Source organism: Coffea arabica, chromosome 6e (genome assembly GCF_036785885.1).
Source record: "Coffea arabica cultivar ET-39 chromosome 6e, Coffea Arabica ET-39 HiFi, whole genome shotgun sequence".
NCBI lineage: Eukaryota > Viridiplantae > Streptophyta > Magnoliopsida > Gentianales > Rubiaceae > Coffea > Coffea arabica.
In genome coordinates, this window is record NC_092321.1 from 42,068,155 (window position 1) to 42,091,887 (window position 23,733).

Genomic DNA, 23,733 nt, shown 5'->3' on the forward strand with positions numbered 1-23,733 from the left:
CTCTATGAGGTGGAAAAAGTGGACAATTGCAATCAATTTCTTTTTTGGAAGGAAAAGTGGAAAACTAGGTTTCAATGTTCTTCATTCTGTCCGAATTTATAGCTCATATATAGAGGCCGAATTGGCCTTGTCTTAAAACATGAAAGTTGTAGGGAATGACATTTTAGAGGTGCCTACAAAATTTCAGGTCAATCGGAGTAGCGTAGAGTGAGAAAAGTCGAAATTACTATTGCTGTTCTGGGTTCATCAGGATGTTAGAACTGCGTCTGAAATGGGTTGTTTTGACTGGAATTGTTTTGGATTTGGGTGTTGAGGTCTTCTGATGAAATGTAACTTGATTCCCTAGCTACCATATGCCTTTGGAATTTCTGCATTTGGACCTGTTTAGACTGAGTTGTACTGATTACAGCATAGTGTAATTTGTAAACCTGCAATTACGGTTCTGGTTTGGTATTTGGCATATATGACTTAGTTGTGCTGGGATTTGGACTGAGTTACCTTCTACAATGTTGTAGCCCTGTCTTTTAGCTTCGAAACGGTGTATCTTGCACCTTCATCCGATACTCGATGTGCCTTTGGTGCCATTACCGCAAAATGACGTCAAAACCTATTTTTCTGGTTTTGAGCTTAATTTTCATTTCCGGACTTTTCCCTAGCTTGACTTGTACTAGTACTACTTGGAGCTTGCTGAATGGCTATTGGATGAACTTGTTGTTGTGTGTGTACCTTTGGGACTAGCTGAGGATATAATGAAGCCATGATGGCTGGAAAAGTAAGCAAATTCAGGGGAAGTGCTGTCCGAACTTTTAAAGGACTTGTTTGCCTTGAGTTTGTGATCTAAGACTTGGATTTGAGCAAGGCAATGATATATGATGGATGGTTTCTGAGCCATGGAGGTGAGTGACCTCAAACTATTTCCAAAGTACTTGTGAAATGTTTCTTGCATTATTTATTCGATTGCATCTCATGCGTGCTTGCATGTGAATTCATGATATGATTTTGGCTTCAATGAGTTCTGGGAAAGTCTTGTGCTGGACACCAACGTCTCCACTCTGTTTGTGGTTCATGTTCATGGTTATCTGGAGCTCAAAAAGGGGCTTCCTCTCTCTGTTCGTGTGTTATGATCTATTTGAGCGTTGGGTGTTCTAGTGCAATGATTTCACTGGCTCACGAGAGCACTAAACGGACATTTGATCTCTGAATCATGACATCATCGAAATCATCGAAATGCCACATTGTGAAATATATTTGCTTAATGATTTTGCTGGTTACTCGCTGAGCTTCTAGCTCACCCCAAAAATATTTTATTCCCCTCCACAGAGCTCGTGGTGAAGGAAGGCTTGTGGTGATTTTATTGTTGTGGAATTCCTCTTGTATAAGAATTGGGATCATGGATCAGAGTGGCGCAGTGGAAGCGTGGACGCTTCGCTTTTGATATGTAATTCTTGGAGAATTTGAGATTTATCTTGTATTTATTTGAGCACTGTAGTGAACGACTGAGTCCCGGGCTCAAGGCGAAGGAAGGACTTATAGTACTTGTGCACGTGATTGGATGGCCTATGTTTTGTACAGTTTTGATTTGGAATCATTTTATGTATAGTTGAGAATTGTTTCCGCTGCTTTTGTGACATGTAATTATTGGAGACTTGGATGTATATTTGTGGACCATGTGATGTATATTTGAGGTTTATTCTTGTAATTCGTTTGAGGACTTTAGTGAACGACTGAGTCCCGGCGAGAGCCGGGCAGGCGGCCCGCCGAACCCTCTGGTTCGCCTTAGGGGGAGGTGGGGCCGTCACAGTTGGTATCAGAGCTTAGGCTTCAGATCTCTGTAGTGTATCCTAGGCTTGAAGTTTAGGATGCCGGACTGTGGGTTTGGTTTGCAATATTAGTGATTCTTGCGGGATGTCTTGACTTGATTAGTACAAGATGGAATGTCGAGGACGACATTCTTTTAAGGAGGGGAGTTTGTGACGCCCCGAAGAAAAAAATGAGTTTGAGAACCCGGAAATTTTCTAATTTTCTAGGGTTTATTTTATTTACTTGCCCGCCTTTCTACATTTTCTTTATTAGAAAAATTTCCCAGATAAAGTTTATGAGCAAAGATAGTTTGAAAATGATTTTTCTAGTATCGGTTAGTTTTTGAGAAATTAAAAGCGTATTTTGAACGTGGGACCCGCAAGTGCGGTAAATGCATTATATTTTTGACAACTTGTTGGAATTTTGTATTAAGTGATATTATTTTACAAAGTGTTAAGATATTTGTATTGGAGAGACAAAAAGATAAGTTTTAAACCTAAAGGTGACAAGTGTCACCATAAGAGTTAGTCTTGCCATTTGACCACTATTCATGCCTTTACCAAATTAATATCAAAATTGACCAAAAATCTTCCATTTTTCCTTCAAGCTTGGCTGAACCTCTTCTTACAAGAAAAGAAAGAAAAGCTTCCAAGTTTCTTGCTCCAATCTTGTCCAATCTCACAAACTAACCGTTTAATCTTGAATTCCTTCCAAAGAACCACCCTCCTCCTTTAATTGATGCTTAAAGCATGCTTAGTGGTTGTATAAGATGCAAGTTTGTGGATTGATTCTTCATTTGTGGTTGAAATAATGAAGTTTTATTATTTTTGGGGAATTTTCTGTTTTAATATAAGCATGATTGTGTGGCTATCTATGATGATTGGAATTGATGTTTAAGGACTCTATGAGGTGGAAAAAGTGGACAATTGCAATCAATTTCTTTTTTGGAAGGAAAAGTGGAAAACTAGGTTTCAATGTTCTTCATTCTGTCCGAATTTATAGCTCATATATAGAGGCCGAATTGGCCTTGGCTTAAAACATGAAAGTTGTAGGGAATGACATTTTAGAGGTGCCTACAAAATTTCAGGTCAATCGGAGTAGCGTAGAGTGAGAAAAGTCGAAATTACTATTGCTGTTCTGGGTTCATCAGGATGTTAGAACTGCGTCTGAAATGGGTTTTTTTGACTGGAATTGTTTTGGATTTGGGTGTTGAGGTCTTCTGATGAAATGTAACTTGATTCCCTAGCTACCATATGCCTTTGGAATTTCTGCATTTGGACCTGTTTAGACTGAGTTGTACTGATTACAGCATAGTGTAATTTGTAAACCTGTAATTACGGTTCTGGTTTGGTATTTGGCATATATGACTTAGTTGTGCTGGGATTTGGACTGAGTTACCTTCTACAATGTTGTAGCCCTGTCTTTTAGCTTCGAAACGGTGTATCTTGCACCTGCATCCGATACTCGATGTGCCTTTGGTGCCATTACCGCAAAATGACGTCAAAACCTATTTTTCTGGTTTTGAGCTTAATTTTCATTTCCGGACTTTTCCCTAGCTTGACTTGTACTAGTACTACTTGGAGCTTGTTGAATGGCTATTGGATGAACTTTTTGTTGTGTGTGTACCTTTGGGACTAGCTGAGGATATAATGAAGCCATGATGGCTGGAAAAGTAAGCAAATTCAGGGGAAGTGCTGTCCGAACTTTTAAAGGACTTGTTTGCCTTGAGTTTGTGATCTAAGACTTGGATTTGAGCAAGGCAATGATATATGATGGATGGTTTCTGAGCCATGGAGGTGAGTGACCTCAAACTATTTCCAAAGTACTTGTGAAATGTTTCTTGCATTATTTATTCGATTGCATCTCATGCGTGCTTGCATGTGAATTCATGATATGATTTTGGCTTCAATGAGTTCTGGGAAAGTCTTGTGCTGGACACCAACGTCTCCACTCTGTTTGTGGTTCATGTTCATGGTTATCTGGAGCTCAAAAAGGGGCTTCCTCTCTCTGTTCGTGTGTTATGATCTATTTGAGCGTTGGGTGTTCTAGTGCAATGATTTCACTGGCTCACGAGAGCACTAAACGGACATTTGATCTCTGAATCATGACATCATCGAAATCATCGAAATGCCACATTGTGAAATATATTTGCTTAATGATTTTGCTGGTTACTCGCTGAGCTTCTAGCTCACCCCAAAAATATTTTATTCCCCTCCACAGAGCTCGTGGCGAAGGAAGGCTTGTGGTGATTTTATTGTTGTGGAATTCCTCTTGTATAAGAATTGGGATCATGGATCAGAGTGGCGCAGTGGTAGCGTGGACGCTTCGCTTTTGATATGTAATTCTTGGAGAATTTGAGATTTATCTTGTATTTATTTGAGGACTGTAGTGAACGACTGAGTCCCGGGCTCAAGGCGAAGGAAGGACTTATAGTACTTGTGCACGTGATTGGATGGCCTATGTTTTGTACAGTTTTGATTTGGAATCATTTTATGTATAGTTGAGAATTGTTTCCGCTGCTTTTGTGACATGTAATTATTGGAGACTTGGATGTATATTTGTGGACCATGTGATGTATATTTGAGGTTTATTCTTGTAATTCGTTTGAGGACTTTAGTGAACGACTGAGTCCCGGCGAGAGCCGGGCAGGCGGCCCGCCGAACCCTCTGGTTCGCCTTAGTGGGAGGTGGGGCCGTCACAGTTGGTATCAGAGCTTAGGCTTCAGATCTCTGTAGTGTATCCTAGGCTTGAAGTTTAGGATGCCGGACTGTGGGTTTGGTATGCAATATTAGTGATTCTTGCGGGATCTCTTGACTTGATTAGTACAAGATGGAATGTCGAGGACGACATTCTTTTAAGGAGGGGAGTTTGTGACGCCCCGAAGAAAAAAATGAGTTTGAGAACCCGGAAATTTTCTAATTTTCTAGGGTTTATTTTATTTACTTGCCCGCCTTTCTACATTTTCTTTATTAGAAAAATTTCCCAGATAAAGTTTATGAGCAAAGATAGTTTGAAAATGATTTTTCTAGTATCGGTTAGTTTTTGAGAAATTAAAAGCGTATTTTGAACGTGGGACCCGCAAGTGCGGTAAATGCATTATATTTTTGACAACTTGTTGGAATTTTGTATTAAGTGATATTATTTTACAAAGTGTTAAGATATTTGTATTGGAGAGACAAAAAGATAAGTTTTAAACCTAAAGGTGACAAGTGTCACCATAAGAGTTAGTCTTGCCATTTGACCACTATTCATGCCTTTACCAAATTAATATCAAAATTGACCAAAAATCTTCCATTTTTCCTTCAAGCTTGGCTGAACCTCTTCTTACAAGAAAAGAAAGAAAAGCTTCCAAGTTTCTTGCTCCAATCTTGTCCAATCTCACAAACTAACCGTTTAATCTTGAATTCCTTCCATAAAACCTCTTCAAGTAGTGATTGTGAGTTGGTGTGTGAAGTTGTTTGGAAAGTTAAGGTGACCCATAGCTCTCTCTCTCTTGTTTTAAAGGTAAGTTGTGAAGAACCACCCTCCTCCTTTAATTGATGCTTAAAGCATGCTTAGTGGTTGTATAAGATGCAAGTTTGTGGATTGATTCTTCATTTGTGGTTGAAATAATGAAGTTTTATTATTTTTGGGGAATTTTCTGTTTTAATATAAGCATGATTGTGTGGCTATCTATGATGATTGGAATTGATGTTTAAGGACTCTATGAGGTGGAAAAAGTGGACAATTGCAATCAATTTCTTTTTTGGAAGGAAATGTGGAAAACTAGGTTTCAATGTTCTTCATTCTGTCCGAATTTATAGCTCATATATAGAGGCCGAATTGGCCTTGGCTTAAAACATGAAAGTTGTAGGGAATGACATTTTAGAGGTGCCTACAAAATTTCAGGTCAATCGGAGTAGTGTAGAGTGAGAAAAGTCGAAATTACTATTGCTGTTCTGGGTTCATCAGGATGTTAGAACTGCGTCTGAAATGGGTTGTTTTGACTGGAATTGTTTTGGATTTGGGTGTTGAGGTCTTCTGATGAAATGTAACTTGATTCCCTAGCTACCATATGCCTTTGGAATTTCTGCATTTGGACCTGTTTAGACTGAGTTGTACTGATTACAGCATAGTGTAATTTGTAAACCTGCAATTACGGTTCTGGTTTGGTATTTGGCATATATGACTTAGTTGTGCTGGGATTTGGACTGAGTTACCTTCTACAATGTTGTAGCCCTATCTTTTAGCTTCGAAACGGTGTATCTTGCACCTTCATCCGATACTCGATGTGCCTTTGGTACCATTACCGCAAAATGACGTCAAAACCTGTTTTTCTGATTTTGAGCTTAATTTTCATTTCCGGACTTTTCCCTAGCTTGACTTGTACTAGTACTACTTGGAGCTTGCTGAATGGCTATTGGATGAACTTGTTGTTGTGTGTGTACCTTTGGGACTAGCTGAGGATATAATGAAGCCATGATGGCTGGAAAAGTAAGCAAATTCAGGGGTAGTGCTGTCCGAACTTTTAAAGGACTTGTTTGCCTTGAGTTTGTGATCTAAGACTTGGATTTGAGCAAGGCAATGATATATGACGGATGGTTTCTGAGCCATGGAGGTGAGTGACCTCAAACTATTTCCAAAGTACTTGTGAAATGTTTCTTGCATTATTTATTCGATTGCATCTCATGCGTGCTTGCATGTGAATTCATGATATGATTTTGGCTTCAATGAGTTCTGGGAAAGTCTTGTGCTGGACACCAATGTCTCCACTCTGTTTGTGGTTCATGTTCATGGTTATCTGGAGCTCAAAAAGGGGCTTCCTCTCTCTGTTCGTGTGTTATGATCTATTTGAGCGTTGGGTGTTCTAGTGCAATGATTTCACTGGCTCACGAGAGCACTAAACGGACATTTGATCTCTGAATCATGACATCATCGAAATCATCGAAATGCCACATTGTGAAATATATTTGCTTAATGATTTTGCTGGTTACTCGCTGAGCTTCTAGCTCACCCCAAAAATATTTTATTCCCCTCCACAGGGCTCAAGGCGAAGGAAGGACTTATAGTACTTGTGCACGTGATTGGATGGCCTATGTTTTGTACAGTTTTGATTTGGAATCATTTTTTGTATAGTTGAGAATTGTTTCCGCTGCTTTTGTGACATGTAATTATTGGAGACTTGGATGTATATTTGTGGACCATGTGATGTATATTTGAGGTTTATTCTTGTAATTCGTTTGAGGACTTTAGTGAACGACTGAGTCCCGGCGAGAGCCGGGCAGGCGGCCCGCCGAACCCTCTGGTTCGCCTTAGGGGGAGGTGGGGCCGTCACAGCATTTATTTTCAAGACATAATTTTTAGTGGAGAGAAGGTTGTGAGAGAGACTACAGACATAAAGAACATTCTTCAGATAGAGAGGATGATGAGAAGTGTGGAGATAGCAAAATTTGGTGTGTGCAATAGGTAATTGAGATCGATAACTATCCAACACTTTATTAGAGCCTTAGCAAGAATGTCATGTAGGAAGTAGCACAGCAATCTAGATACCGCATAGATTCAGAGGGCTTAGTAAAAGTCATTGCACTGAAAGAATTATTAATATCATCATGCAAACAGAAAATCGAAGCAACATGATAATGATGGCAACATAGTTGGCACACAATGCTCGAATCAGTTTAAGATGAGGAGTGCAATAGATGTCATTTTAGTGTACCAGCAATTGACGAAGCCATGGGAGATGAGTCACATAGAAATGGATGCAAAGATAGTGAGAAGGAGGCAATGGACATATGCTGATTTGAGGTGAATGATAATTTGAAGATCTAGATTTTGGTATAATCCCAAGACATGGTAGCCTAGTATTAACCAAATGACAAGAGCAAGGAAACTGAGATTGACAAGAAAACTTGGTAATGCCATAACAACGACCTTGACACCCCTAACCTCGACCATGAGTATTTGAATCAGATACTGCCACAAAGCAATGGTAATGTAGTAGGGAGCCAACTTAATGTTTTAGGCCCGCTGCTTTTGCGCAAAAAATTTTGTGCAAAGAGCCTCTAGAGTTTAAACATTATTAGAATTGGCAATTGTGGTAAAAAATAATTCAAACTCCAAGGGCAGCCTTATAAGTCCATAAATCATGAGATCTATGGAAGATACTGGACACTCGATATAGCAGCAAGAGAGTCTGCAACTTGTTTGAGATTTCAAAGAAAAGTAACCATCAAATGATTTCTTTTTTCATTGTTTGCAACCACAATTTAGATGCAACTCTTCAGCCATAGATTGATTCAAGAAAACATTGTTCCAAAGTGGACTAGACATTACAAGACATCTCGAGCTTATGAACATCTTGGGGGATTTTTTTTGGTAACTATTTTATTAATCCATGAACACAGACTTCTATCAGATTTGATCCAAGCAATGTAACCTGGGTTGATAGTACGTCAACCAATAGAGTCAAGAACATGTTGAGAAGGACAATAAAAAGACATGTCGACATATCATGACTGATTAGAACTGAAGAAATTGGGACTTCCACCAAAGATAATTTGTAGAGTCGAGTTTAAGAGAAACAAGATGAGTAATATTGGGAGTTATCAATACAATGGATACAGGAGGAAGAATCTAATATGTGAAAGATGAAGAAAGACTTTGTTGTAATGCAACAATAGAAGAAAAATGAGGAAGGATGCACTTGAATTGAAGCGAGCTCTGGTGGTTGGAGTGCTGGATGATTTGAAAGGAAAGACAGATTGTAAAAAAGGAAACAAAGGTGGTGAGATAGATGATGATGATAGCAATAATGATATCAGTATAGTTGTAGCTGAAGAAAGTAAGGAGATGAAGGTAGTGCAAGAGGCAGTCATGGTACCTAAATATGTTGAAGAAAATGGAGCTTCTATGAGAGATCTGACCTTGAGAATAGTTTTGTCAAACAATGGCTTTGATAGCATGTAAACGTGCATTATGTCAAACCTTAGCTATATAATATATGAATAGTGTACAAAGATACATATTAACTTTTAAATATTACAATAACAACCATAAATACTCTAACAAAACACATAGTCGAGAATGAGTTGAATGAGCAAAACATCCAAATATGACAAAACAAGTTTCGACAAAACAAGGTAATAGGAGCCATCATTTAACAACCTAGGTGAAAAGCAAAATATTTATCCAGTTTGATTGCGATTAGTCTACTCAGCACCATACTTTAAGAAAAAATAAAGAAAAGTACCCAAGAGGAAAAATTAAAAATTATTTATAGTTTTTGATGTATAAATATAACTAATTAAAGAAATGCTTGACTACAGCTCACTAGATGCCAAACTGAAAATTTGGAGATCTTCAAGTGATGTCTAGTAAGGATGCTAAGTCATTGAAATGATATCGAATTAAAATAAATGTTTTAACACTTTGTAATGTGATAAAATAGGATGTTTTCTTTGCACTATTGAATGGACATATTATCCAAGTATAGTAAATAAACATTTTCAACATGCCAACAATGAAATAAATAAAAAAATTAAGCATGCAAACAAAGGGCTAAATCATGATAACTACAGCATGTTCCCAAATTTCAAAACACATTGGAAGTAACAAAAATGTTTTGTTAGTACTATTTTTTTGTAGAGTTTTATCACAGAATTCGTTTCATTTATAAATCTCACAAGCTACTTGTTGCTAATATCACTTAGGTAACTAGTGATTCTTGATCGATTTAGTGCTAAGCAAATCTTTTCTTTTTTCTTAGATCAATTCAATTTATTTAAAAACAAGGAACACCACTTCTTTACATGTTATGTGAGATACCCCGACTTTAAGGATATTACGGTTTCTATATTTTATTTTAAGACATTGTTTTGTTTTAAAGATTAGAAACCCTAAATTCTAATCAAAAGAAAAAAAAAACCTAGTTTACTTGTGACTAACCGGTTTTCTTAAATTTCTTATATTTTAATCGAAACCCTAATTGTAAACAATGGAATTGTAAAATCCCGCACATTTTTCTTAAAATTCCTTTTATTTGGAAATTATTACTTTCTAATAGCCTTACTCCCCAATCACACCACACTTAGTGCAAATAAACATAGAATCAAGGGTTTTTCTTTTCGTTTCCAAGTTATCGTAAATTAGGGTTTTCACGTCTTTTCGTAGTGTGATTAACCGGTACGGAGTGTGTACTACATTTGGTGATTAAGAGTGAGTTTTAGATGATATTAAGTGTGTGATTAGAAGTGATGATAATAAGTTAGGGAATTATAAGATAAAACCCTAGTATACGCGATTTAAGAAAAAACGGGTTGAACCGACGGGTACCGTTTGTTACCGGGTAAATACACCACTTGACCCATACTTTATTACCTTAATATTCTCATTTTATTTCAGCTAATTAACCCTCAAAATATCTCATACATCAGCCACAATATTTGACCAAGAAAACAAGAGAAAAGAAAAAAAAATTGACTTCCAATCACAAGGTGACACTTGTCACCTTTGACCCAAATTCATTTCTATCATTTTTAACCTTCTTGAAGCTTCATTGAGCCTTCATTTTCTGCCTACCAGCCGAGAGAGAGAGGAAGAAAAGCCAAGAGAAAGAAACCACAACCCATCTTGAGTTTGATCCACTTAAGTGAGAAAACAAGAAATCTAAACCGATTAATCAATAGTTTGAGAGCTTGGGAAGCTTAAGGAACCAAAATTTCAAAGAGAGGTGGAGGATATCCTTTGAAAGCTTGTTCTTGAGCTATTTTGGCTGTCCCTTATCTTTGGTTCTTTTACTTTTGTTTAAATTGTTATATAACTCATGATTTGGTTAAATTGGTAGCTATGGAAGTAGTTGTGGTGATTTTGGGAGAATTGGTGAGTTAGGGTTTGTATTGATCAGCCATATTTCTTCTTTTTTAGATGGATTATTATGGGAATAAGTGTAGATAAGGAGGTGAGGTAGTGTTTTAAGCTAGAATTATGAAGATTAGCACTTGTAGGCATAAATTCCAGATTTTCGGTTTTGCACCTCCCCTGTTCTGACTGGCACTGTTTCACCATGTTAGAAGCCGAATTAGGCTTAGCACAAAACATTAAAGTTGTAGAGAATGATATTTTATAGTTTTCTGAAAAATTACAGCTTAATCGGAGCAATGTAGCGCATAAAAAGACAAAAATACCCCTGACTGCCATAGGTAGAGCCCTGTGGACAGCGTTGACCTTTCACCAATTTGACCGCATCTGTTCACCCTGATCCGTACTGAATTAGCCTTTGGCCAAAACATAGAAGTTATAGTTCTATGTCTTAGCTTTCCAACGCCCCTAAAAACACCTGAATTGGACTTTGGTAACCTGAGTTATTGTCATTTATGTATAGTGCGGTTAACTAGCCCGAGTGTGAGATTCTGGTTCTGTAAATTGACATTTTGACTTAGATACACTACAAACTGGACTGAGTCATCTTCATCAAAGTTTTAGTACTTTATCTTAGCTTCGAAACGGTATATATTTCACCCCAATCCGATAAGCGTAGCTTCGGTTGTGTCCGTTACGCAAAACAACATCAAATCTGTCTTTTGCTAAACTTCATTTCCGCATATGTCGTGGGCTTGATTTTGTACTTGTATGACCTTGAGCCTATTGAACGGCTATTGAAATGAGATTATTTGGTGTGTAACTTTGGTGTTGATTGAGGAAAATAATAAAGTCATAAATGGCTGGAAAATAGGTAAATACAAAGGGCGTGCTGCCCAAATTTACACCCGAGGACTACGTAGATATACTTGCGACTTGAGTAAGGCTTGAGAGTGAATACCACTTGAACCATCTAGGATATTTGTGTCTTCTTTTCTCACAGTATATAAGTTAGATTTCGGCCGAACCTTGTACCCTTGGAAAAATAAAATTTACGACCAATAAAAAAAATACGTTTTCTTTGTTTCTTCGACTCAAATGGAGATTTCAAAGTTTTACAAGCGAGTATAAGTTTTACAAATATTTTACTCATGTCCTTTAGTTTAAATGTACTCTTTTCACTTCCAAAACTATACTTATCTTTTGTACTAATAGTTACTCGGATTTTCTTTGATTCACTTAAACTTTGGATGATTTAACCGTAATATTTTCCCTTGGTTATTATTAGGGTTCCTTGGTGATTGAGAGTATTATCCGGAAGGATATTTTGGACGTTATTTTGTGTAAATAGGTGAGTGTTCCTTGTTTGTTATATTTTCATTGACTATGTGGCTTGTTCTTGATTATATGGCTTGTTATGAACGAATGACAACATGTTAAATGTTTTCAATGATTGCTTAAAATGAGTTTTCTAGGCGAGTGTGTACTTTATCGCACTCGACCTAAATGAATGTGAAATTTTCAATGATTAAATAATTAAATGCTAGTTACGCATGAATGTAAGCCGTTTGGCTGAACTGGGCCCTTGCCCTTTGTTGCCGGTCGACTTGAGCCAGAAGCGGACTCGGTCGGGCGATTTGGTGACCTTGGGTGAACGTTTGGTATACTCGAGTATTACCTTGTAGTCTGGTGGAGCCTGGCCAACGTCCAGGAGGGGGTGAATGAAATGAACAAACGAATGTCAATGCAAATGAGGGGTTTTACTTATCGAAATGCATTTTCAAATGATTGGAGAAATAAGGGAATGAAAGGAGAATGAACGAATGGCTCCCTGTGAGCCCGTATCCTTTTAATGAATGTGTTAGTATTGCTTTCTATTATAAATGTTTCTTGAATTATTGGTTATTGATGGTTAATGCATTGAACTTATTGTTTGATTATGTGTTCGGAACCTCACTGAGCTTTTAGCTCATCCCTTTAGTTTTGTTTTCCTTAACAGAGGAAGGCGAGCAAGGACGAGAGCTCGGTATAAACTAGCCTAGACTTGTTTCAGATGTTTGTAATGGTTCTCGCCCTACCTTTTGGCACGGGCTAGATGTATGACGAATTGAGAACCTTTGTATATTCGGTGTTTGTACTCTCTTTTGAGATAGAAATGTATATAAGTTTCACTTTAAGTTTTGGATTGTTGATATATTTATTCGTGTGGTTTTATTCCGGTTTTAAGTGAGGACTGAAGTGAATGACTGAGTCTTGGCGAGAGCTGGGCAGGCGGTCCACCGAACCCTTTGGTTCGCCTTAGGGGAAGGTGGGGCCATCACAGATGGTATCAGAGCTCCTATCGAGCTCGTGCCGGGAGAAGGTTCTCGGACTGTGGGGATTGACTTGTTAAGTATGGAACAATTGTCTATTGTTGGGGACCTTAGATATGTATGTTGGGTATGAATCTCTAATACGGGTGATTTGCTCTTGGGCCTGGCCAGCTTGAGTGGTGAATTATCATATTTTCGGATTCTTGTACCCGGGTACCAAAGAGTGATACCTTTACGATAAGTTGATATCTCGAGTAATATTTGGATAAGTTTGGATGGCGAAAGGCAAGGCATGGGGGATGCGAATGTCGGGACTTAGGATATATTGAAGATATTAGTAAGATTTGGGGACCCTGATTATTCACGCGTACATGCTTGGTTGTACTTCGTCAAGTTTTAATTAAGTAAAGTGCCTAAACAATACCTAGGGTTACTGTCCCGTAGGATGTGTGAATTGCTATGATATATACAAAGAAAGTGTGTTATTTTCATTGTGTTTTATTAATTTTCATTTTATGATTTGAAAATCCTTTTATTGAACCTTATAACTATTTTATTTTGCTTATACTTATTTACGAATAACTCTATGAATTTATGAATAAATGAATGAATTTCGAGGACGAAATTCTTTTAAGGAGGGGAGATTTGTGACAGCCCCACTTCCCCCTTAGGCGAACCAGAGGGTTCAGCGGACCGCCTGCCCAGCTCTCGCCGGGACTCAGTCGTTCACTCACACAAATCAGAAATAGATCCACAAGAAAGAACAAAACGAGGATCCAAACCTTAAAACAAAATTTATATACATTGCTATCTCCGAAAGTAGTACAACCGACGAGAATACAAAAGTTCTCAAGTCACCATACAACCAGCCCGTGCCAAGCACTAGGGCGAGAACCAAAACAAAACCAAAACTAGACCCAGCCAGTCGGTACAGAGTTCTAGCCCTTGCTCGCCTTCCCCTGTTAAGGAAAACAAAACTAAAGGGATGAGCTAAAAGCTCAGTAAGGTTCCGAACATAGAATCAAGCCATAAATCAAACAATAAGTCAAGAAACATTTACAACATTTACAATAGTCACACATGAAAAGGATACGTTCGTTCATTCGTTCGTTCATTCGTTCGTTCTCCTGTCATTCCCCTTATTCCTTCATTCGTTTCAAAATGCATTGTTCATTTATCAATAAAACCCTCGTTCGTTCGTTCGTTCGTTCGTTCATTTCATTCAACCCTTCCTGGGCATTGGCCAGGCTCCACCAACCTCCACCAACCTACAAGGTAATACTCGAGTATACCAAACGTTCACCCAGGTCACCAAATCGCCCGATCGAGTCCGCTTCTGGCTCGAGTCGATCGATAACAAGGGGCAGGGCCCAGTTCAGCCAAAAGGCTTACATTCATGCACAAGTACGTTCCAATCATTCAATCTTTGAAAATTTCACATTTATTTAGGTCGAGTGCGATAAAGTACACACTCGCCTAGAAAACTCGTTTTGGAAATCGTTGAAAGCACTTAACACGTTATCAAACAATAATACAAGTCATGAAGTCAAGGAAATATAACAAACAAGGAACACTCACCGAATTATGCAAAATAACGTCCAAAATGTCCTATCGAATCTTACCCTCGGTCACCGAGAAAACCTATGATTCAACAAGAAAGAATATTACAATTCATCTAGCAAAACAAGTAAGTGGAATCAAGGAACTCGACTAGTTACGAGTAAAATGGATAAAGGTGACTTTAAAGTGAAAATAAAGCCATTTGGATCTGTGGACGGAAACAACTAGGGTGTCATAAACCAAACTCAAAGGGTTATAACAGTTCCAATGGAAAACACTTGAATCAAAGTCAAGTCGGAATCCAACCAGATAGGCTCAGAAATATTAGTTTTCGGAATCGTTTATGTGGTTCAAAATCAATATACATTCAAGTAGGTATTATGGCCTAGATGTCTTGACTGAGAAAACCTTAGGTCATACCTCGATCTTTTGGTATGAAGTAGTAAATAATCATTTGAAGGTTCAAATGGAAAAGGTATCATGTTTTAAGATGGAAAACGGGCATAGTATTTGCCAAACGAAAATATACAAGTTCAAATAGAAGCTTAGCCCTTGAGCGAAAATTTGGGCAGCACGCCCTTTGTATTTTCCTATTTCCAGCCATTTATGACTTCATTATTTTTCTAATTCAAACCCAAAGGTACATACACAACAATTTAATTTCAATAGCCGTTCAGTAAGCTCCAAGTAGTACCAGTACAATTCAAGCTAGGGAAAAGTCCGGAAATGAAAGTTAAGCTCTAAACCATAAAACAGTTTTTGACATCATTTTACGGTTTTGGTACCATTGGTACTACGATTATCGGATGGAAGTACAAGATACACCGTTTCGAAGCTAAGAGATAGTGCTACAATGTTGAAGAAGGCTACTCAGTCCAGTTTCTAGTACAATCAGGTCAAAAATTCAATATACTAAACCAGAAACGCAAAAACAGGTTCACCAACCGTATTCTGGTTCAAACATCATAAGTCAGGCTACCTAAGTCCAAATCAAGTGATTCCAAAGCCATCCGAAAGCTAAGATATAAGGATACAATTATTCAGAAGACATCAACAACCAAATCAGAAGCATTCCCAATCAAATTAGCCAATCACAGAAGCAATTCTCAAGTTCGGGTAGAAACAGGGCAGCAGGGGTATTTCAGTATTTTCACAAGCTACGTTGCTCCGATTGACCTGAAATTTTTTAGGCATATCTAAAATATCATTCTCTACAACTTTTATGTTTTAACCCAAGGATAATTCGGCCTCTAACTATGATGAACAGTGCCAGGCAGAATTGGGGAAAATGAAACCCTAATCTGGAAATTTTTGCTTCAAACCAGAAATTTTCCACTAATCATTACAATTATCATACCAAAGCTTCATTCTAACCCATACTAGACCATCATACATGATCAAACAATATTAATCATATGAAAACAGAAAAATTCCCAATAAATAGAAAACTTAGACAACACAACCATAATTCATGAAATACTTCACAAAATTGCATCTTTAACTACCAACCTCTACTAATTTCACATCAAAACCAGCAAAGGGATAATTTCTTAACCACTCACCTTTGTAACCTCAAGAAACAAGATAGCTAGGGCTTGTTCTTCCCAAATGGCTCCACCAATCCCCCTTAAACTAGTTTAGCAACTCACTTTTGTGGAACATTTTGGAATTTAAACGGTTGATTTGTGAGATTCAAGCAAGAAATTGAAGAAAGAAGTTGGGAGTTTTTCTCTTCTTTTCCACCAAGAAATTTGGCCAAAGAGGGAGAAATGGAAGATGATTTTTGGTCAAAATTAGTTTTAAGAAGGAAAGAAAATATCTTGGTCAAAAGTCCACCCTCGAATAGAAACGCGACATGTGGCGCCTTTTATGTGTAAGCTTATCTTCTTGTCTCTCCACTCTCATCCATATAACAACCTTCAATTATCTCTTAACACCTGGTAAAATAAATCCGATATCCAAAACTTAACCTAACTGGCCGAATTTTTCCGAACTTTCCGCACTAGCAGGTCCCACGTCCGGTATACGTTCTTAATTTCTCAAAAACTAACCGATACTAGAAAAATAATTTTAAAACCCTATTTGCTCATAAAAATTATCTAGAAAATTTTTCTAACAAAGAAAATGCAGAAAATATGCCATTAAATAGAATAAAACCCAGAAAATGAGAAAATTACGGGGTCTCACACCCTCTCCCCCTTAAAAAAAATTTTGCCCTCGAAATTTTACCTTCATTTGCATCAAACGAGTGCGGAATCCAAAGTCAAGTCGGAATCCAACCAGATAGGCTCAGAAATATTAGTTTTCGGAATCGTTTATGTGGTTCAAAATCAATATACATTCAAGTAGGTATTATGGCCTACATGTCTTGACTGAGAAAACCTTAGGTCATACCTCGATCTTTTGGTATGAAGTAGTAAATAATCATTTGAAGGTTCAAATGGAAAAGGTATCATGTTTTAAGATGGAAAACGGGCATAGTATTTGCCAAACGAAAATATACAAGTTCAAATAGAAGCTTAGCCCTTGAGCGAAAATTTGGGCAGCACGCCCTTTGTATTTTCCTATTTCCAGCCATTTATGACTTCATTATTTTTCTTATTCAAACCCAAAGGTACACACACAACAATTTAATTTCAATAGCCGTTCAGTAAGCTCCAAGTAGTACCAGTACAATTCAAGCTAGGGAAAATTCCGGAAATGAAAGTTAAGCTCTAAACCATAAAACAGTTTTTGACATCATTTTCCGATTTTGGCACCATTGGCACTACGATTATCGGATGGAGGTACAAGATACACTGTTTCGAAGCTAAGAGATAGTTCTACAATGTTGAAGAAGGCTACTCAGTCCAGTTTCTAGTGCAATCAGGTCAAAAATTCAATATACTAAACCAGAACCGCAAAAACAGGTTCACCAACCGCATTCTAGTTCAAACATCATAAGTCAGGCTACCTAAGTCCAAATCAATTGATTCTAAAGCCATCCGAAAGCTAAGATATAAGGATACAATTCTTCAGAAGACATCAACAACCAAATCAGAAGCATTCCCAATCAAATTAGCCAATCACAGAAGCAATTCTCAAGTTCGGGTAGAAACAGGGCAGCAGGGGTATTTCAGTATTTTCACAAGCTACGTTGCTCCGATTGACCTGAAATTTTGTAGGCATCTCTAAAATATAATTATCTACAACTTTTATGTTTTAACCCAAGGCTAATTCGGCCTCTAACTATGATGAACAGTGCCGGGCAGAATTGGGGAAAATGAAACCTGTCGCGCCCCATTTTTTTACAAAAAAAATAAATTGTTTGAAAAAGTGAATTCTTTATTTGAAAAATGATTTCTGATTTACAAAGAAAGTGGGTCTAAATGGGACTTGAAAATGCGACGATTTGACCCAAAATATAGTTTAAAAAGGGTTTTTGAAATAAAAATCGGAGTCGCCACTTGGTATAGAGTTAAGGTGTACCAAGTCACCTAAAATGAATTTTTTAAAGGAAAATGTAGAAATAAACCCCTTTTAAACGACTCCTAGTCCACGTAAACCAACGAAAAAAGTTCGGGAGTCACATTTGACGAAGGGGAAGGCAAGGATGAAATCCAAGGCACCCCTTCGACCTAGCCAAGGCTAGTTGCGCGATTTAGTCAAAGATTTTCTTGTTTTAACCAAAGCATTTATCACATTTGGATGCACTATATGAATGCAAACCCTAAACCTAGGAGGGTATCGGGGGCTCAAAATATCTCTTCAAAGCTTGAATGGTGCCAATCACATTAATTGTGATGCCCAATAATGACTCTTTGGAGAGGTCACGAATAATGCAAAAATATGAGACTCTAAGAAGAGGAAAAAAATAAAATAATTATAGAAATATACATGTCTTAAAGGAATGCATCATGTCGGGTATGGGGGACTAATGTTCGTGACTCAATTTTCCCTTTTAATAGAGGGAATACGAGCGTGCTAAGGCTAAAAAAAGCCAAACTCGTCCATATCCCATATTCAAGGGGTTTCCCTAATCTGATCAAGCAAATGCCCTATCCTAATCCTAATTCTAAAATGAAATGCAATTCTAATGTTATGTATCACACAAAAAGGGCAAGTAATATACATATAAGGGAAAATATGGGGAAAGGGGTATACATATATAAGGAAAATGTCATGCAATATGGTGAAAGAGGCCCTAAAAAATAAAGACATGCATGAGATGAAGGCATGTGAATGTACTAGCGAGGGACGGTCCTATTGGATCTAGCATTGGACTAGTCCTTCACTAGCGCTCCTTCACAAGCATTGGACTTGCAAGAGCTTGAGGGAAATACCATGACTAGCGTTGGACTAGCCACGGTTTCGTGCATTTGCATCTATCATACATACATAAGTAAATGTGCACAATTAAAGCGAGTAGGCATGTGAGCACGTAATTCACATAACACATAACACATAAGCATGCATATCTAGATGCCAAACCCTAATAAAGCAATTAAACACATAGCACATACGCATGCAAAACACATAAGGCAATTAAGGCCCTAACTATTACATTTTTAGGGGGAAGGCCTACTACAATCTAAAAGGGGAAATAAGAAGGAATAAAACAATTAAATCCCTAACTATTACAATTTTGGCATTCGAGTGCCTCCCAAATGATAAAATTGAACTAAAATTAAAGCAAAACTATGCGACTAAAGAAATAAATAAAGTGAAAATGAAACAAACACTTAGAGTCATGCAATTGCACACATAAGACACATATACACACGTAGGGTTAAATAAAGTAAAAATAAGGGATAGAGTGTACCTCCCTTGCAATGGTAATCAAATGAAGGACGAATTAGCTTCAGAACAATAACGAGGTCAAGGCACCACTTTAATTTGAAAAAATTAAAGAAAATATGCAAATACAAACTCTCTTGATCATAAAGCTCTTAAAATCATGAATTAAGTGCAATTTAAACAAAGCATGGTAGTTAATTGAAGCAAACAAGCAATGACAAGTTGTAAAATTAGAGCTGCCAAGGACCAAATTGAGGAAATGATCCAATTGGTTGGGTCATAATAGAACAAGGGGAGACTTGGGGGGTCAAAGTGGCAATTTCTGAAAGTTGTTCCATGCAAACTCATGCAAAGATACGAAGCTTATGTTTCTGCAACTCAAACCTGCCGCTATTTCACTTCAAAATGATGATTCCAGACAAACTTTGATTCAAAGCTTTTCAACCAAGAATCATAACTTCAAGCCAAACAACGAGACACATGACTTCCACATACAAATAAGCTAAGACTTAGAAAGACATCATGCAGATTCGGTACAAACTATAAAGGAAAACAAGTCTGCAATTTATTGCCCCATGCTATTCCATTCCCACAACCGAAAGCTGCTCATGATTCGTGAGGTAAGAGAACAATATCATAACAAGGCATCCACCCAATTACCTACTTTTGGTAATTAACTAACGAAGGAATACATCCCAACAGACTTGAAAGTGCACAAAATGCAGCAAAGATGCATAAGGAAAGAATCTAGAAAAACACAACAGATTTCGTGCAGCTTCCTTTCTACAATGTTAGCATGTTTATTAATATTTACACGCCCCAATGAAACTTGTAGATACCTCATCCAATGTCCAAAAACTAAACTTCAATCCAACTTACTCATGCCAAACAGCGAAATCATAATTTTAGTCACTGCCTTCCTCCCCCCAGAAAATTTTACAAACACTACGCTGCATTCAAACTCCACATTTATCACGCACAAGGAACTACTCATGCAAACGAAGGGAAACAAGGCATAGCACGGCCATAGGATCAGATTTCCTGCGGCAATTTTCTGCAAAAAATTATCATCCAAATATTCCTTGACAACACTGAGCACTCGAATTAACAAGTGAACTCTGGACTGTTGCCCGGAAACACAAGCTTCGACAAAACGTACCTTGCGGCCAAGCAAAAGACAATCAAATAGAAACTGAAGTAAATAAAATTTCAAATCTGCAACTCTAAGCTAACAACCCACGAAGTTCATGCGAAGTAACGTACAACTGGATAGATTTAACTTCAGTGTTTCCATAAGATGCAACAAAACAACACAACCAAGTGCCATGAAGCCTGCCGAAACCTTGGACTCTAGCCCTTAAAGACATTTAACCCAAACCAGAAAATGATTACCCCGTGCATGGTTAAAGTTCAGGTCCCTCCCAGTTTCAAAATGCATTCACAAGAAAGCAGTCTTTTCTCACTGATTTGTTGTTTTCCGTTTACAATTTTTTTTTTGCAGGTGAATCTGACAGCATGCGATGATCTTAAACTGGACAACAATCCCAAATATTCATCAAGCTTCTTAAAACTATCACCAAGAAGCAACGCCTAATGTACAACAAGGGAAAAAAACAGCTTTAATATTAGATGCTATTCATGGCATTCCAATCAAAGCAGGGAACAAAAACGAGCCTATCAGCCGAGCCACAGCTTCAGCAAACAAAGGAAAAGGGAGATTAATATGCCTAAACTGCTGCCACAAGTCAAAAGATGCAATCTTGTTGCAGCAAAAAACTCAATCTAAGGAGTCTAACAGGCAACCTACTTATCACCATGGCTCTATGAACAAGAACAAGAGGCCGCAGTCATACGGGGGACATCATATTAGCCATCAAGAACACCAAACAAATTCAATCTATTGGTAAGAAAAAGTGAAAAGAAAGACTCACAGCACCGTTTCTGGCAAAGCTCTTTGGCAACAATGGTGGCGGCGGGCTCCTCCTTTGTGGTGGCCACCGGTTCCAACTCTCTTTTGGCTCTCAGCCCTTTTTAGTTTCGTCCCTATTTCCTTGCTGCGATTTTTTCCCGCGGCTTCTCCAAGCTCTCTGGTTCTCTCTCAGCTATTCCCCCCAACCCTCAGTCATCACTTTTCTCTTGGCCGAAAGCCTTTCTCTATTTCTGTCCTCTCCGCCGTCCACTCTCTGAGTTCCTTACCTCCTCCCCTCTGTTGCAGATTCTAGCCGTCACCCTCTCTCTTCATTTTTCTCTCCATTCCTCCAACCTCAGCCTTCATATGTTTTATTCTCTCAACTCTCAGCCGTCACTCCTCACTCTTAGCTCACTCCTGCCCTTGTCTCTTCCTCTCGGTCTCTCTCCCTATTTTCTCTCTAGCCGTCCAAAGATTTCTTTCATTAGCCGTCTGTCCTTCTCCCTCAGCCATCCTGCTCTACCTCCTCTCTTAGCTCTCGGCCCCCCCTAATTCTCCCAGAACTCTCTCTCTTTATATCCCCTAAACCCTGATCTTCACGGCTCCTGACAAATCTCATTTCACCTCCTTTTTATGGCCATCCGATTCGCTCTTCATTCCAGATGAGAGCCAGGTAGGATGAAGTCAAGGTAATCCAAGGGTAAAGGAAACACAATGGAAAAACGGCGGAAAATGAAATGGGCTATGCTGTCTTTTGCTGCAATTTTCCCGTGCGAAGAAAGGGCTAGGATCCTATGCTTCTCATGGTCCGTGAGCTTGTCCTTTTTTCCTTTTTTCTTTTTAACACGTAAGGAAATAATTTTAACAAGATAAATGAAACGCTACGAAATTGAATTTAACAAAAAATAAACATATTTTTGTGAACAATTTTCTCTTTTTTCGATAAATCCGAATACTAGAAAGTCTTTAAATAAAATAAAATAAAACAACTAAATGAACCAAAAAATAAATAAATAAATAATAATAATAATCTAAAATGCTACAAAAATGCCTAATAACTGCCTAAAAAATCATGGGATTAATAAACAAATAAAAATAATTATCAATAAATAAAATAAATAAGTTAAAATTTTGGTGTCTACAGTTTGCCCCTCTTTGTCTGAGTTTTGGAAAAACTTGAGACAAAGAAGTAGGCACCAAATACTTACCTGTGTTATTCGGCTGTAAACTGCTCGAGCGATTGAGGACTGACCCCTTTTTGATGAGACTGACTCGGACGAGCAATTTAAAATGGACTGACTCAAACAGAAAATTTAAACGGGACTGACCCGAACAAGAAATTTAAACGGGACTGACCCGAACAGGAGTTTAAAATCGGGACTGACCCGAAACAGAAATTTAAAATCGTGGGACTGACCGGAACAAAATTAAATCATGGGACTGGCCCGAACAAAAATTAACTCATGGGACTGGCCCGAACACAAATTAACTCATGGGACTGGCCCGAACAAAATTTAAAATCATGGGACTGACCCGAACAAAATTTAAATCATGGGACTGACCCGAACAAAAACATCATGGGACTGACCCGAACAAGATTTAAAATCATGGGACTGACCCGAATAAAATTTAAAATCATGGGACTGACCCGAATAAAAACATCATGGGACTGACCCGAATAAGATTTAAAATCATAGGACTGACCCGAATAAAATAAAATTTAAAATCATGGTATGCACACTAGTGGGACTGACCCATGTTTAGTGGCAATGCAAATAAAATGCACGCTAGTGGGACTGACCCATGTTTAGCAGCAATGAAAATAAAATGCACACTAGTGGGACTGACCCACGGCTAATGGCAATGAAAATAAAATGCTCACTAGTGGGACTGACCCACGGCTAGTGGCGATGCAAAATAAAATGCTCACTAGTGGGACTGACCCAACGGCTAGTGGCAGTATAAAAGAAATGCTGGTATGTATGAAGAGACTGTATAAGACTTGCTCGAAAAATTATCCAAAGATTTGCCCCAGTGTAACGAATTGGTCAGTGGGATTGAACCCGAGCCTGCCTTTGACAAATTGGTCGGTCAGTGGGATAGCACCCTAGCCTGCCGGAGATAGAATAAAACACACACGTTAGTGAGATAGACTCGATGCTAACGGTGGTAGAAGAAAAGAAACACACACGCTAGTGAGATAGACTCGATGCTAACGGTGGTGGAATAGAAACGCACACGTTAGTGAGATAGACTCGATGCTAACGGTGGTTGAACAAAACGCACACGTTAGTGAGATAGACTCAATGCTAACGGTGGTGAAATAGAAACGCACACGTTAGTGAGATAGACTCGATACTAACGGTGGTGGAATGAAAACGCACACGTTAGTGAGATAGACTCGATGCTAACGGTGGTGGAATAAAACGCACACGTTAGTGAGATAGACTCGATGCTAATGGTGGTAGAATAGAACGCACACGTTAGTGAGATAGACTCGATGCTAACGGTGGTGGAATAGAACGCACACGTTAGTGAGAT